The 15684-nt window shown below is 37.9% G+C and overlaps 1 long non-coding RNA gene across 1 annotated transcript in view; it reads left to right on the top strand.

Annotated features, from left to right (window-relative positions):
- The window catches only part of LOC119154211, a 71634-nt gene extending 57715 nt beyond the window's left edge, over window positions 1–13919 (top strand). The window contains exon 6 of the long non-coding RNA XR_005106376.1: window positions 13850–13919. This is a non-coding gene — a long non-coding RNA (uncharacterized LOC119154211). The remainder of the gene's footprint in view (window positions 1–13849) is intronic.
- Window positions 13920–15684: the final 1765 nt, after the last annotated feature.

Genomic DNA, 15684 nt, shown 5'->3' with positions numbered 1-15684 from the left:
AAGGCTGAAATGTTTGTAGTTTAGCATTTTACATAGTTTTTGTTGGAGTCTATCCAGATATTTGCATGTGAATAATTATTGCTCAATGACAAATTGTGTTGATACAATCTAGTATGTCGGGAAATTTCCACTCTGGTATGGTCCTGTGCCAGGTATGATACCTTTTGGGAATACTAAAAAAAAATTATGCATTTTGGCCTCAAAAGATAAGTGGACAGCAACAGCAATTTTCTATAATATTGGAAATATCGCAGTTTCTATATCCCTAATTGGAGGCTATTTGTATTTTTTGCTAGTTCATGTGAAGATTGTAATACAAAAATCTGAAACCATAAACCATCCATCAGCGTCTGTCAGATACTTGTCCTCTTAGGAACAGGAGTCTCCACATATATGAGTACTTAGGCTATCCATGCTCCAAAGGGTGATTCTGCAAACGTGGCACTAAGTAGCACTTTTTTCCTAAGCAGTTCAGATACCATTGTGAAATTTGCTTTGTGGATGTTATCTGCAAAGCTGGGGTCTGGCTGCATGGCAAGTCCAGTGTAAAAGCTAAGAGCTGGATTGTTTCATCATGTTCATTGTCTGTGTATGTTGGAACCAGTTTCTTTTAAGAACAAGAACTGTTTTTCCTTAATGTTCAGGAACTACTGTGTGTACACATTTGCTACTCAGCTGCAAACTGAGTAACTCCTAGTTTACACAGTATTTCCAAAAGTATTCTAGCACATTGTTGTAATGATACTCAGTGCTGCACTAAATCAGAATAGCTGATATGGTAATTAACTAGAGCCAACATTAGCTCACAATAGAAAATGGTACCTATTACACAGCAGCTAGTGTGCTCTGGGAAGTAACGAATTCCATTTTAAATCTGCTCTTCTGCCTTTTATCTTGTGTATTTTCTGCTGTGTAGAGGCTATTTTGGAGGTTGTTAGTGGACACATTTCTCAGTCTCATTCACCTCCCAGAGCTCTCTGCAGCAGAGCTCAGCTTCTAAGACCAACAAAGCTACTGAAACTCTGGCAACAGCAACCTGCTCCTACAGTAAGTGCAGTACGTCTGGTAGTACAGAGCCATTATTTTGTAAAGATTCACCTAAACCTTTGGGCAAACTGTGATGCTGTAAGGAACAATCTTATGCTGGAGTGGATGTGTAGAAATGTTCTGCTTTAGAAAACCTGGGCTTAACAGGTTGACATATACTTGACAAAAACGTTTGAAGGAAAGCAGATCTGATTCAAAGACCGGTGCAGCCGTGCAAACACGTTTTAAGCACAGTGGATGCTGGATCAGGCCTCTTAAGTCCTTCCTGCTTCTGAGGTTTTTCAGGCAAGGCTTGGAGCTCCACCGCACACACTGTGGGTGGTGAGAAATGGAAGAAATTCCCATGTTCTGGATTTTAGAGCCAGGTACTGAAAATCAGACATGCAAAAATCAATCGGGAAGTTTTCGTATGAAGTACTGAAGAGTGCTTCAGTGGGCTAGCCTTAAAGGTAATAGCAATAGGTTTCCTGTGTTATTATTTTCCCCTCTAACAGCCTTTGCAGCAGAATCTGTGTAGAAGAAACTACGCCTGAAAGAGATGTGTGAAAATGAAGTATATCTGTGGTATATTTGCCAAAATGAAGTATATTTGTTGTACATCACAATAGCATTCTTTTGCCTTCTTGATAATATAAACATTTCAGTGACATAAAATGCTAGTTGTTGAGCTGACTGACTAAGCGAAGAAGGGCCTCACACTTTTCAGCCTCAAAACTTCATGTAAAAAATCAGTTTTCTTAAATAACTGGATATGTGATATCTAGAATTTCAGTATTAAGTTCAATGAGGACCTTTCAGATAATTTAATGCACTTGTACTCTTGATAAGTGTTTTTTATTTGGCAGTGAAACAGTTGTAGGAACAAGGATTAATCTGTGTGTTTTGTGAAGAGATTACACTTGCCATTTGTTGCATTTCATGTTTATGTTGGAATACCTCTGACATTAGGAAGTAAATCGAAAAGACTTAACTTTTAAAATGACAGCTGAAGTCTTAACACTGAAAGCTTTTTGATGATTAGAAGACGTGTTTTCTCTTGAAGAGTGATATGGGAAAAGAAAAAGTGTTAGTGCGATTCAGGTCTCTGTCAACATTTTAATTACACAGCTCACAGGTTTTAGTCACTGTGCTTAAGTCTGGCTTTGTGTGTAGTTTTTATTTAATTCCGTTACATCATTTTGTAGTTACCTACTGACCAGTGGGCAATGTCACACTAATGTAGTACGTAATAATGTTATTACTACTTGGGAGCAGGGTTTGTGGGGTTTATTTTGCTTTTGATTTGGTGGTTGGGGGGTGTGTGTGTGTGTTAGCTTGTTTTTTTAGACACAGTGAAGGGGAAAGATTTCAAGGTAAATTCTCAGTAGTTGGCAGGCGTATGATTATAAATGTTTTGTCAAGTCCTGTGTAAACTCTTACTTCACCTATTCTGTTCCTGTGTGACAAGTTCTGTTTTGTGTAGCAATTTGAGTGGTGATAGCTCTGTATGTGTTTGGTCCCATGGTTGCGTTTGTTGACATAAAATATTGGCTTGCACACCTTGTGAGAAAAAGGTAAGTGTCTTTGATTTCAAGGGCTAGCTCTGTTTGTATGGAGCTGATGATAACGCTTTTAACCCCTTCAACACCTTTCTTGTAAGGACCCACCGGGATACAGATAGTTTCTCTACTTGGCATGAAGCACTGTGGCTGTTGTAAGAATCACAGAAACAACTAACTAATCTATCCACCTTTCAGGAACATTGTTTTTCAGCAGGGGTAATACATATAAATAGATGTATATACATATATGTACTTGTCAGTCCCTCTTGTTCATGTCTTACAGTCCTGAAAGGCTGGAAACATCCAAATTTAAACCCATTAAATACATTGCTAGTAGAAGTAACAAATACAGTTTTAGTAGCTTACTAACATTTCAATGTAGTTCTTTTACATACTGAATTCCACAAAATTATATTTATAATATAAATTTATATCCTTTATAAGGATATAAAGATGCTTTTGCCAAAATCTATCCAAGAGTGATGGAAACTGGTCAAAACTTGGAAGTACAGGAGAATAATGACATTTTACTACAGCAGCTTAGAGAAGTCAGATTTGTCATTGTGATGACATGGGCACATACAACTTTCATTTTCACAGACTCGCTGGAGTTGCTTGTAGCACAATGCGTTTTCTAATTCATACTGTCCTTTGAACTGTGTATTTATTTTCTTTCCTCCTTTTTCATCGCCCTTTTTCCTTTCTTGTTTCTTCATTTCAATGTCACTCCAACTTTTTCTGCCCAATTCTTTCTCCCTCAATCTTTCTTTTCACTTTTCACTCCGTTTCTAATTTCGCTTCTAGAATTGTTGCTAAAGTAATGTAGAATTCACAGAAACTAAGGGCTTATTTCTGTCACAGAGTCTATTTCCTGCAAAATAATAATATTTAAAGATCTAAGATTTGCTTTAAGGATATAGAGTGTACCATTCAAGTCACAAGGACTAGAAGATCAGTTCAGGACATCACAATATCTCTAATCTAGTTTTCTTTTGTGATATCTTGATTTGGTTTTGATGTGAAAAGGCTTCCTCTGCTTAAGCAAAACAGTTCCATAGGGAAGCAAACCGCTTTGCCATAGCAGAAGCGTTGTGGTCCTGGTGCTTTGCCTGTGCCAGGGTCTGGGAAAGCTAGCTGCTGCTGGGGAGGGGGGCAGCACCTAGCCGGGGGTAGCTACTGCTGGGGAGGCAGAGCCACCCAAAAGCCATGCTTGGTGCCCAACCCTTCCCACCATTGTACCTCTTCAGCTGGCTCAGTGTTGTTCTCGATTCCCTTTCCTTTTCCCGTTCCTGCCAGAAGATCTGGCTGGCCCTGGTCCCATATTCTCACGCAGGCTTGCTTTGCTGCAGAGGAGCCCCGAGCCGATGCTGTTTGTGTTGGTTGCTCAGTGGTTTATGTGAATTGAGTTACTGACCTTTCTGCTTCCTCAGAGGCAGTGATTGCTTCACAGCGGACATCACCTTGTGAAAATAACATAGCTGGGAGCTGTAGGAACTGAATGAGTGAGCAGGAAAACTGGGTGAGCTTTCGGTTCAGCCCAGGGTGATACAGCCGGTGTGTGGGAACCATCCTTTTGCCTTTCCTCCTCTTCAGTGCTAGAGGAGTCCTGCTGCTGGGGTGATGTCCGGGTTTTGGCTGGGGTAGAGTAGCTGGTGCAGTGCTGTGTTTTGGATTTAGCATGAGAATAACATAGATAACACACCGATGTTTCTAGTTGTTGCTAAGTGATGTCTGTACTAAATTAAGGACTTTCCAGTTTCTCAGCCCCTGCCAGTGAGAAGGCTTCACAGGCATGAGAAATTGGGAGGGGACACAGCCAGGACAGCTGACCTGAACTGGCCAAAGGGATATTCCATCCATGGGACATCGTGTTCAGTATATAAAGCTGGGGGGAGTTGGCCGGGGCCTGCCGATAGCTGCTTGGGGGCCGGCTGGGCGTCAGTCAGCAGGTGGGGAGCGATTGTATTGTGCATCACTTGGGGATTTTTTTTTCCTTTTGGGTTTTGTTCCCCTCTGCCTCTCTCTCTCCTGATTACAGTTGTTGTTGTCATTATTATTAGATTTAAATTATTAAATTGTTTTTATCTCAACCCATGGGTTTTACCCTTTCTCCCAAATCTCCTCCCCATCCCTCTGCGTGGGGGGTGAGCGAGCAGCTGTGTGGTGCTTAGCTGCTGGCTGGGGTTAAACCACAACAGGCGAGCAGCCTCGCAGAGCATGCAGGCAGTGCCATGTCAGTCAGTGATGAACTACAACATACAACCTCCCTGGTCTATAGATGGCATCATGCAGTACTGCCACCAGTAAGGATATTTCCATGTGACATTATTTTATAGATTTTCTTACATGATGTTTCAATAAGAGGTTGGGCTGACTGTTTTAATATATTTTTATGATGGACTGAATGATCAGCTACAATTTCCTGCAATTGCCTGTAGTGAAACCTTGGACTTAAGCAAGTTCTTCTCAATTGCCCCGCTTTCTGAAGATTTTCCAGGAAACAAATCTGTTTATATGCATCTATCTTATACGCAAGGAAAAGAACAAGTTAGATCTATGAGGAGCTGAAAACCAAAAAATCCTCCATGCTCTTATAATAAAACAAGAGCAATAACCCAACATTTTGTGTAGTGCAGAACACTGCTGCGACCATTTGTTACTAAATATTATGGAAGGATGCTGAGGGGTGTACATAAACCAAATCTGCTTATTTTCCAATAGTAGATCTCGTAGTATTTTTCTTGGCAATCATACTCATCCTCCTCTTTCAGACCATCTTTTTTTTTTTGTTTCTAGACAAATATCTTCGCTGCTTCAACATACACCTATTTAGTGGATTCTTTTAAAATGAGTTAACATTTCTTGCTATCAAAGTTGGTACACTATTAAAACTTCCTTCAGCTAGTCACTCTGATGAAAAAAGTGTTGTTCTCCTTCCTACTCTGAGGTTTTTCAATGATTCATTTCTCTTTGGAAGTATTATTGGGTTTGATCTCATACTTAATTTGCTCTGCATTTCTCATAAGCTTGCAGAGTGCTGAGAGCTTGCTGGTTTCAGAAACGTGCCAGTGTTAGTTTTGCATTTGAATTGGTTGCTGTTTACAAGCCAAATGCTAACGGAGCTGGTTGCTAAAGCCTCACTGTTGTCTTTTTGGGAGGATTTTTACAGCGGTGTCAATGGATATAGTGATACCAGGCTATAGTGTGCACAGCAGAGGTTACACAAGTGATAAGGACAAGACCTTCTGGAGTTATAAGGCCTTTTAAGAAAGGCTTCCAGCACCTTTCAGGCCTTGACAAAGCTGCTCACCTGTGAAAGCTTTACCAGTAGCAACTTGTTGGAAGGAAAGCAGATCCAGGTGACTATTGTGTAAATGTGGGGAGACCTTGTCTGAAAGGTTGTTAAAGGGAGAGAAAATTAGAAGAGGGAAAGTAGATGTTTTAGCTTGTCCTCATTCTGGGGCTGTTTGTACACATGTATGAGAGAGCTGTCCGTGAGAAATTGAATCCTGAGATAATTTCACACTTGTGACTAAATGTATTTAATTAAAGTTATTTATTGCTCTTTCTCCCTGCTCCCACAAACACATACTCAGTATCTTTATGTGACTGTTAAAGGGTCATTAGAGTAGAAAAGAAAGCATATGTTTTATTCCCTGACTATTGGGGAAAAAAATCTGGCTAGAATTAATAAAAATGCCAGGTTTCAGATGTGCTCCAAATGACTGGGGATATGCAAATGAACACTGATGGGGAAATGGCTTCAACTTGTAACTGTCTGTTGGCTAGAGCTGTTTTTCAGTTCGTTTTGATCATAGATGTTTTGAAGAAACTTTTCTTATTACTGCATATTTTAAGGATTTTTTGGAGAGATGATACGAACTTTCTTGTAGTTTTGTTGTGCGGGGGTGGGTTTTTTGTGTGTATGGGGATTTTTTAAGATCTACTTAATTTCATCCCCCAGTAAGATTCTTTTCCATCTGGGTGGTCTTAGTTTCATTTTGAGCAAAATACAGTTTACTATTCTGACCTATTCAAGGAAGTGTCTGTGCGTGCATATCACATCACACACAAATACCCGTATCAGTCTTAAGGCAGAATATCAGGCCTTACTTTCCAAAATCTCAAAATTAGAAGATGCTGCTCCTTCAGCCCTAGTCACAAAGCTGAAATTATTTTAGAATTTCCATTACATCTGTATCACTGAGAATTATTTTTCTCCCTGCAACATGGAGAACTTGGATATGAAAAGTCTTCATTCCTAAAAAGAATTTTGGTGAAATTCTTATTTATTTGATTTTGAGGGGGCAAAAATTCTTAAGTAAATGAAAAAGTTGTAAGATGTAATTTTTATAATAGACTTCTAAATAAATGCAAAGGTATTAACAAGCTGATTTACCTGGGTTTGGCTTTATATAATGAAATTATAGTGAGAGAACACCCAAAAGGTTACCTTGTTCTTTTTTTCAGCATACATTCTGAAAGCAGAGTTCGGTCAATGTCATTTAGTAGCAAAGTAGCTTAGCCTTTTCTACAAGTCCCTACTCTTCTTGTGGGTTGTGGGGTACGCTTTTTGGCCAGTTATCTTCAGACAGCCATGAACTATAAATGCCAAGTTACCATTCCCTGAGTTAAAACAGTAGCTTCCTTTCACAGATCTAGTCTCACTTTTTGTTCCTGCTCATCTTGCATGTTTTGTATAGGGCAGATGGTGGGGAAAAGGAGGAGCAGCTTAAAGTGTGCTCAGTATCCACTGAATTAAAAAATTACCCTTATCACTTAGATGAGTACAGTTAAAGCGTGTTACCCCGCTTAGATTTCGGCTGGTTTTTTGAGCTGTGCAATGCATAGCTGCAATTGTGCAGAACTGTAGATGTAACGTTCCCTGAGAATTCTAGTTTCAGGTCAATAACCTTGTCTCTGTACAGTATATAAGAATTTCAATGTATGCTATTTCAGTAGCCCTTGGTAAGCTGAAATCAATATGGGTTCTTGCACTTTTAAACAATATACTGTATAAGAAACCATGCAAGGCAATCTCTTGGGGGTTTCTTTTTTGTTGTCATTTGAACTATATGTAACAGGAACCACAGGGAAAAAAACCCAAAACTTTTCAAAGAACATATTCACTAAAGTGCTTGGTGTGATTCAGCATTGCCTTGAAGGGCAAAAAATATCTTAAAAGTTCAGGGGGAAAGAGGGAGGTACACAGAAGGGTGATTGTACCCAGTCATTTGAGACAAATGTCAACAGCTTCATGCTACATGAGTCAGGTATTTATGTCATAATGCTTACATTAGAGAAAAATAAGTGTTTTCTTTCAGGTTGAGGATGTATACAAAGTATAGAAGGATTAAATCACTGGCTACATTTACTATTAAAATATATATATGTCGGGTACAACAAGATGAAGCACTACCTGCACTATCTTATTGTTTGTATCTCACAGACAAAAGTGCTTCTATCTGTTGATGTTAAAATGAATCATGGCATTAAACTTATAGAAGCAAAGTGAATTTAAACAAAAACGCCTGCTGTTTATCAGACACCTCCAAAACCTTGTGTTATGAGGAGGTGAAAAGTAGTTAACAGCAAGTAGAAGAGAGTGCTCTCTTATCTGGTAATTCTGTTTCAGCCTTGTACTAGCAAACTTGGACACTATCATTGGGCAGAGAGAGAGAAGAAAGTTTTTATAGCTCTGAAAGGGTGTTATACTATGGTAGTAACTACTACAACATACAATATTTTTTTTCATGAGAGTGGTTTTTGAATCCTTTTTGTTATATTCCCAGCCATATTCATGCTGTGCCCTTGGGATGGTTATTCTCCAACAGACAAATGTATGGCTTGCATGTCTGAAGCAACTGTGAATTTTTGGCAACAAAGCCGTTTTTCTTGCATCAAGTGAATGAGTTATATTCAAACAAATGGCATGGTTTTAAAGATAGGTGGTGTGGAGCAGTGCTCTGTAAATTTGCTTGCTTTTGGGTAACTGCTGACTTCCCACTGTATACGAGGTATGGAGTCATGGGAGAGCCGTCCCTGCAGACACATTCTTGTTCACAGGGCCACGTAGGTTTTGGGTGTCTTCACAGAAGTAATTTCAATAAACATGCATGCATTCTGAATGTCGATCTGGTATTCTAAAAGGGGATGTGAAAAAAGCCCGCTCCCAATTCCTTTGCTCTGGAGTAAATATCAAAAGAGATTTAAAGGAAAGAGAAGGGAATGCTAACATGAGTCTGCAGGTTCAACGCTTCAGATTGCATCTGTGATTCCCCGTCTGAAGTCACTGTCCTATTGCTCAAAATGTTTTCTGTTTATTAATCTCCCAAGAAAATGCTTTTCCAGAGTTAATGCTTCAGATCAAATCTGGAATAGGCATTAGATTTTCTTTCAGTGAGTAAGAAGTCACTTGATATTTCAAAAATTCTGGTAGCTGAGGGGATAAAAAACCCCTCATTTGAATCTGTAGATTTTCTTTTGTGAAATATTGGAAGGCAGTCTGTGGAAGCTGGTACTGTCCTGGTTGGAAGAACCCTGTGATTGTTCTCATGGTACAGCTTTGAGTTGTTCACAGAAAAGTTTTTCTATGTCTTATACATAGAAATATTTTACCCTACTCTCTTTATATATTTTTAAGGTGAGGTTGGTTCACCACCATCTTTTTCTCTGGAGGCTGTGAATAGTTTGGATAGTTTCTTAGAAAACAGATTTAGTTCTTCTCAAATAGTAAATTTATATCTGTATAGGCATTCAGATCACAGTTTCTGGTGTTTGTCAGTGCATGGGAAAATAAGGGATCCATAAATCCATAACTGAGAAAATTCACCCCATCTTTGATATGATTTTTTTTTTTTTTTGAAAGTGAAGAATGAATGACTTCATTTCCCTTGCGGAACTTGTCGGTTCTGTAATACAAGTGCTTTCCCTAAGTTACTCATACTACTTTGAGTAGAAAGATCAAGTAGGGACTTGAAAGGAGATTGAAATGAGACTCCAGTGACAAAAGCATCTCCCATCAGCATAAACAAACACAGAATTTTGGTAATAAGATAATCAATACGACAGTCAAATGCATTAAATTGCAAATGCAACTGATCATAAAATACAAATTGAAGTCAATCATTTCTATTCAGATTTTTGAATAACATAACCTAAATATCAGAAAGTCCTTCCATATTTATTTCATTTGTGAAAGTGAGATGTATGAATTACTAATGTGTTCTTTAAGAAAGATAACTTTTTTCCATAATGATTCCAATCTCAATGGTTTGAAAGCAATCAAGATCGTGTTGCTTGCTTCATACTCTTCTTTATGTACTTTTCTGGGTTTAGAATTTCTCACTATTTTCTCTGTTTAGCATTCCCAAATATTAAGCATTTTTCCCAAACCGACCGCTGTAGTGCAATCTGAAATATAATTTTCTATATTGGAATTGCAGAAAATATCATGTATATGTTTTCCAAGTGCTTTGCAATGTAATTGGTCCTTTCGTTGTGCTTAGCAAACCTAGGAATGATTTTCCCTGCAGATAGTCTTGAACACAGAAGCTATAAACTCAAGAATTCTCATAGCAACCCATTTACTGTTAATGTTCTCCTGTACAGCTATATTTTGAAAAAAGAAAAATCCTATTAGGTGATAATGGAAAAAAAACCCCAAACAACAAGCTCAAAATCAGCTGAAGTGTATTTAGAGACGGGTCAGTTTTTAGAAGGAAAATGATAAATTTTAGACAGGTTGCAAAATTAAAGGCAGTGTGTGTGTATGGTGCATATTTTAGGTTTTTGTTTGGCTTTTTTTTTTCCTCATTCATCACAGATTCTGGATCTGAGCATTAGTTATGTTTATCCTTTAATCCTACTGTCTGGGTTTGTTTATGTAAGATTTATTATATAGCCAGGGTGGGTAGTTAAATTAAAAATAAAACTGACCCTCAGTCAGTGCAAGAATACCTAAGAACAGATTACTTCACTCTTACATAATGAATTGAGAATAAATTTGTATGAGTTGGGCTCCATGTTTCCTGAGTCAACATGAGACGGAAATTACTGTCAGTTGTAATTATTTTTTTTTTTGCACTTAGCTTTTTAATGTATGAACAGCAAAACAAGGAGGAAGAGTATCTGTGTACTTTTTCTAGAAATATCTTAAGATAGAAACTCACTTAATGACCATGTTTTATTGTTCAGTTTATTAAAAATCTATTATAATTGAATGTACTTACTACTGTCTGTGTACAAACCTCACCCAATAGGATTTTTGTTGGTTCCTGGTAACCTTTACAGAAAATAGTTAATAGATACCAGAAGCATAGGGTTTGGGTGAACAAACATGAAAACCATAACATTGTGAGTGCTCCCCCTTTTTTTTTGGACACAAAGCTAATTTTAATAGGTATAAATTGTATTAGGAATTGAATGTATTTACCTTAAAATAATTGTTGATATTACAGCTTGTTCTGCCAGGGCTCTGTAGTTTGAGGCTAGGTTCCTGGTGCTTTTTGGCTTGGTTTTTTTTTTATCTCTTTATTTCATGAATGTGCTGAAGCAGACTGGAAATAACCACATTGCCTAGTTGTCTGGGCAGTGACTGAAATAATAGTTGTGGAAATCACAGAGGTTTTCACTTGGTGTGCATTTTGTATTCTGTACTCATAGGGCAAGCGTAGAAAAATTGTGGTGTGTTTGTCCTCATGTGCTGCTAGGAGCTACGGATTAAATTTATCCTGGTTTAAAAGACCTACTTGAGGGGGTTTTTTCCTCCTTAAAATCCCACTTAAATCCTGTTTTAATGTCTTAAGTAGGATTTAAATGATGTCTAGTATATGCTCTTTGTAGAGAGGGAAAAAATGATCCTATAGGTTACTAGGAACATAACATTTAGCAATTTCATCAAGCCATATGTAACAAGATTTCAGAGCCACTGATGGGATAACCTTTTGTGAAATCCTAACTGTATATTCTTTGATTAATTGTTTCCACTTAATTAAAAAAACAAAGGAACTCAAATGGTTAAGTGACCTAGCTTAGGGTCTTAACCAGTGGATATTACTAGCTCTGCATATTCTCTGACTAGTCCTTGTGACTCCCTATACACTTAGTTAATTTTAAAATGTTTTGTTTCATTTTGAAATAATTCTTTGGGAGGTGTTTTATTCTTTGGTTTTAACATTGCCACTTGTGAAACACTCATGCAAGCAAAAGGCAAAGTAAATTTAAATCTGCTGTAGCAGAAATAGTGAAATCAAAGCTGTTTAGGGGGGGAAAAAAAACAAACAACAAGAACAAAAAAAACACACCAAAAAAAAAAAAGCCAACAAACCCAAACACCAAAAAACACCAAAAAACAAAGCTGAGGAATCTTGCCACCCCAGCTCGCTTGCTTTGATCCCTCTATTGGCTGTGTATTTGTATAATTGTTCATGAACAATCTAGGTGGAAATGTCAGTTTTCAATTATTATATTTTTAACAGCAATGCAAAGAGGTTAAAAAGCCTAGTGATGACTCTAAATCTGAAAGCAAAAGTTTAGTGGGGTTACACGGTTGTTCTGAGCCATGGTATTGGTTGTATAGAGGAGACGTAAGCTTATCCTGAAAATATGTTTTCATTAAAGTCATGTTTCTTTGCTGTGAGTGCAGCAGGTTTATGGGGTGATGTGGGTGTGTGGTCCTGTGGTTAGAACAGGAGAGTACAAGTAGGACAGGAACTCTGACTGCACCAGCTCTGCCATTAACTCTCTGTGATCCTGGGCAAACCAGAAAACCTCTGCTGTTTGTTTTGCCCCATTCACACTGGATAAAATGCTGATTTCAGAATGAGCCAAGAACTTTAGTTAGCAGACATTTGATTTGCTTGAGAGTCTCAGAAAAGGGATACTATGGAAGCTTGAAAAGACACTTAATTATTCAGCTAGACTACAAAGTTTTCCAATACCCCAGCACAGTTATGCAGTGAAAGATACTGCGTTCTCTTGCTGTGTCAAGAGTAGGTGGTTTTGGCTTTCAAAGGCCAGAGCAGCGTTTAATTTACAGTTTTAAATAATTAAATATGAACTCATACATCTGTACAGTGTATTATTATTATAAAATATATTTAGGATAATATTTTTTTTTTGTCAGCTCACAGTTGGTTTATGACAAAGTCTGAATCTAATTCATTGCTGTCACAAGCTTTTTAAGGTGTGGTATGAGTGCAGGTTTTACTTAATTTCCCCCCTTAGGCAAAATATTTGTTAGTTAATTATGTGTAATAATTTTCTATCTTTTTTGCTCATCTTGGGAGCACTAACAAACAAATCAGGACATATGTCTGTCAGAAGCAGCATGAACTGACAAAAGCAGAACAAATCAGTGGGTGGGACATGTGGCAAATGTTTTTTTGAGGCTTTGTATTCAGAGGGATTTGGATAGCAAGACTGACTTTCTGCACCTGAAACCATTACTGAAGTGATGAATCAAGCCTGAGGTGTAATTTAAGGGAGGGTAGTTTTAATGCAACGCAACAGCCCTACTAGGAAAATCAGGATTTGGGGGTCTCTAAAATAATAATAGTAAAAAAAAATCAGAGTAGGGTGGTGGTTTGGTTGGTTTCTTTCCTCCATGAAATATTCTGCTGAAGTGGAAAAAATACATTTAACAAAATGGTCATTTAAACATTATTTTGGTCAAAGCATAACATAAGACAAAGTCAAAGTCATTACGTCAGCAAAAAGTGGATTAAATTTGTTTCATCTTTGCTAAATACAAATGCTGTGTGCATGGGGAAAGGGTTGGTGATACAGATTATTAAAACACGGTTGTAAAACATGTATTCTCTATGATTGCCTTTGTGTACTAGTTAACGAGAAAAGTGTTGCCAATCGCTTTACAAAATTGGGCTTTAAAACATTAAAGTTTTAAAGTCACAGAGAGTCTAGCTTCTGTATGGGCTACCATTTGTAATGTCTATGTTTGCACCATGTGTAGCAATTGAAAGCAATTTGGATTTAGAAGGACTGCACTCTATTACCTCTGTGACAACAGGAACTACAGCTTCAATTAGTGGTCAAGCCATTACAGGAGGCATAGTACATTATTGTGAGTAAACACAGGATAAAGCGGGCTGTGTTTGGCCTTGAGGAGCTTAAAACTGAAAGACGTGCTGACAAACCATGGGCAAGATAACAAGGTCTGCAGGCAGTAGGTTGATATAAAATGCAGATGTATTTGCAAGAATAAAATTGTTTTATTTTCTGTTTTGCTTTGTCTTTTCCAGGGCAGTCATTCTGTTGGCATTCGGGAATTCCAGATCAGGACAAGAAGATGAAGATGAGAGCAGGGTCATCAGAAGCAAGTGTTGAGAGGTGAGCATTTCATGAACTCTTGTTGCCTGACATACGTGACAGGGTGTTTTGCATTACCCAGTCTAAATTGGTTTGACAAATACTAGTTTCTCAAAAGATCTGACAGCAGTTGTAGGGTAAGAAGATTGTAATTATCCAGACAGACTTGTCCAAAACTAATCATTTGAAACCAACTTTACTTCCTCTAGGAAAATGTTACAGGTGGCATGGATAACGAAGGTCTGGCTGGTACCATGTAAGGTTTTTCATATCATCCTGCATGCTTATCAGGCAGCATCTCATTTGTTACATGGACTTGCTGAGACAATTCTGAAATGCATGTACTAGTTGGCTGGTAAAGCGTGTTCAAGAAACTGCTGTCAGTGATCCTCTGTCAAAAGAGAAAGTTGTTTTAATGGCATTTACGCAGGGTTTGCACTTTTGGGTTGAGTACAATTTCATGCTTTCCTTGCTGATAGGGATGGTAAAATAAAAAGGGAGCATATTGTATTGGCAGGTGATGCTACGCTACAATCAATTTGAAAAATGGCGATAGCTTTGAAAGCTGTGTACTAAAATAATATTGAGGAAAATAAAAGAAAATTAATTAAGAACAATTATCAGATTATGCAGATTAGAAAGGAATAGTTAGATGGTCATTCCATAGGAAAAAATGCATTAAAAATTGCTGGGGCTTCTGGTGGACTGTGATGCAAATAGTGGTCAATATCATCTTTTTGGAGGAAAAAAAAAAAAGACAAATGGGGATGTTTAAGTAGATGTCATCTGCAGCTGATGTAAAGTAATCCTCTGCTCCATTAAATGTTCCTACAGTTTCATCTGAAATACTTTTTTCTGTTATTAGCCTTAAGTGGCTAGAAGAGTAACAGGTTAAACATCAGGAAAGGTTTTGTTAACTTCAAAAGTAGTGTAGTACTGGAATGATTGCTGGGTTGGGGAGCTTCCATTGAAGATCTTCAGGAACTTGTTACCTCTTCATTAGTTAGGTGTGAGTTGACTGCACCTGAAAAGAATGGGTGTGGGCAGCCCAATTAAAACCTTAAACCTCTTTTGGACCCATTTTCTGCATATCATTCATATATGCATATGAAAACCCTGCTTTTGAATTCCCTTATCCATTGTTCATGCTTAGCCCAGAGATTTGTGATTTTAGTGGGATGTAAAGTGAGAAATCTGCACACACTGCCAGAAGGCACTGGTGTTTTGACACTTCCATTCAGTAATGTTGCCTGAGAATCTTTTGAGGAATGGAATAACTACATGCCTTGGACAGCACTTGCTCTGAATTTTACAAGCCAGATGTATTTTAATACATGGCTCAGTTCGTTATGGTACACTGAGTTCATTTATAGGTTGTGTTACATCTAAGAACTTGCTAAGGGGCTCCTTCGTGGCTCCGGTTCATTGACAATCGCAGCTTTGCTAGGTTGTGATGTTTGTTTGGGAGAAGTTGGAGGTGAACCAAAATCAAGCCTAAAGTTGGGATTTTCTTAATACAGTGAAATATGTTCCAGATAACTATTATTTATTATTTTTGAGGGGATAGTTTTGTGTCAGATTCCTGTGGAAAGGGAAAGGAAGTTCTCATACCTTTTTGCAGTCTCAAGTGTACATTTCCAGGTATTTGAACAAATACGGTCAAGTAAGTGGTAGCTTTAAACTGCAATTTCATGCCTCCTGAATGATCTAGATCATCCTGGGAAACATATGTAATTTCAAATTACTACTTCAACAGTGGGAAACTTTT

This window comes from Falco rusticolus, chromosome 10 (assembly GCF_015220075.1).
Source record: "Falco rusticolus isolate bFalRus1 chromosome 10, bFalRus1.pri, whole genome shotgun sequence".
NCBI classification, from domain to species: Eukaryota; Metazoa; Chordata; class Aves; order Falconiformes; family Falconidae; genus Falco; species Falco rusticolus.
The sequence above is the reverse complement of the archived record's forward strand: the minus strand, read 5'-3'. Positions and strand labels throughout refer to the sequence as shown.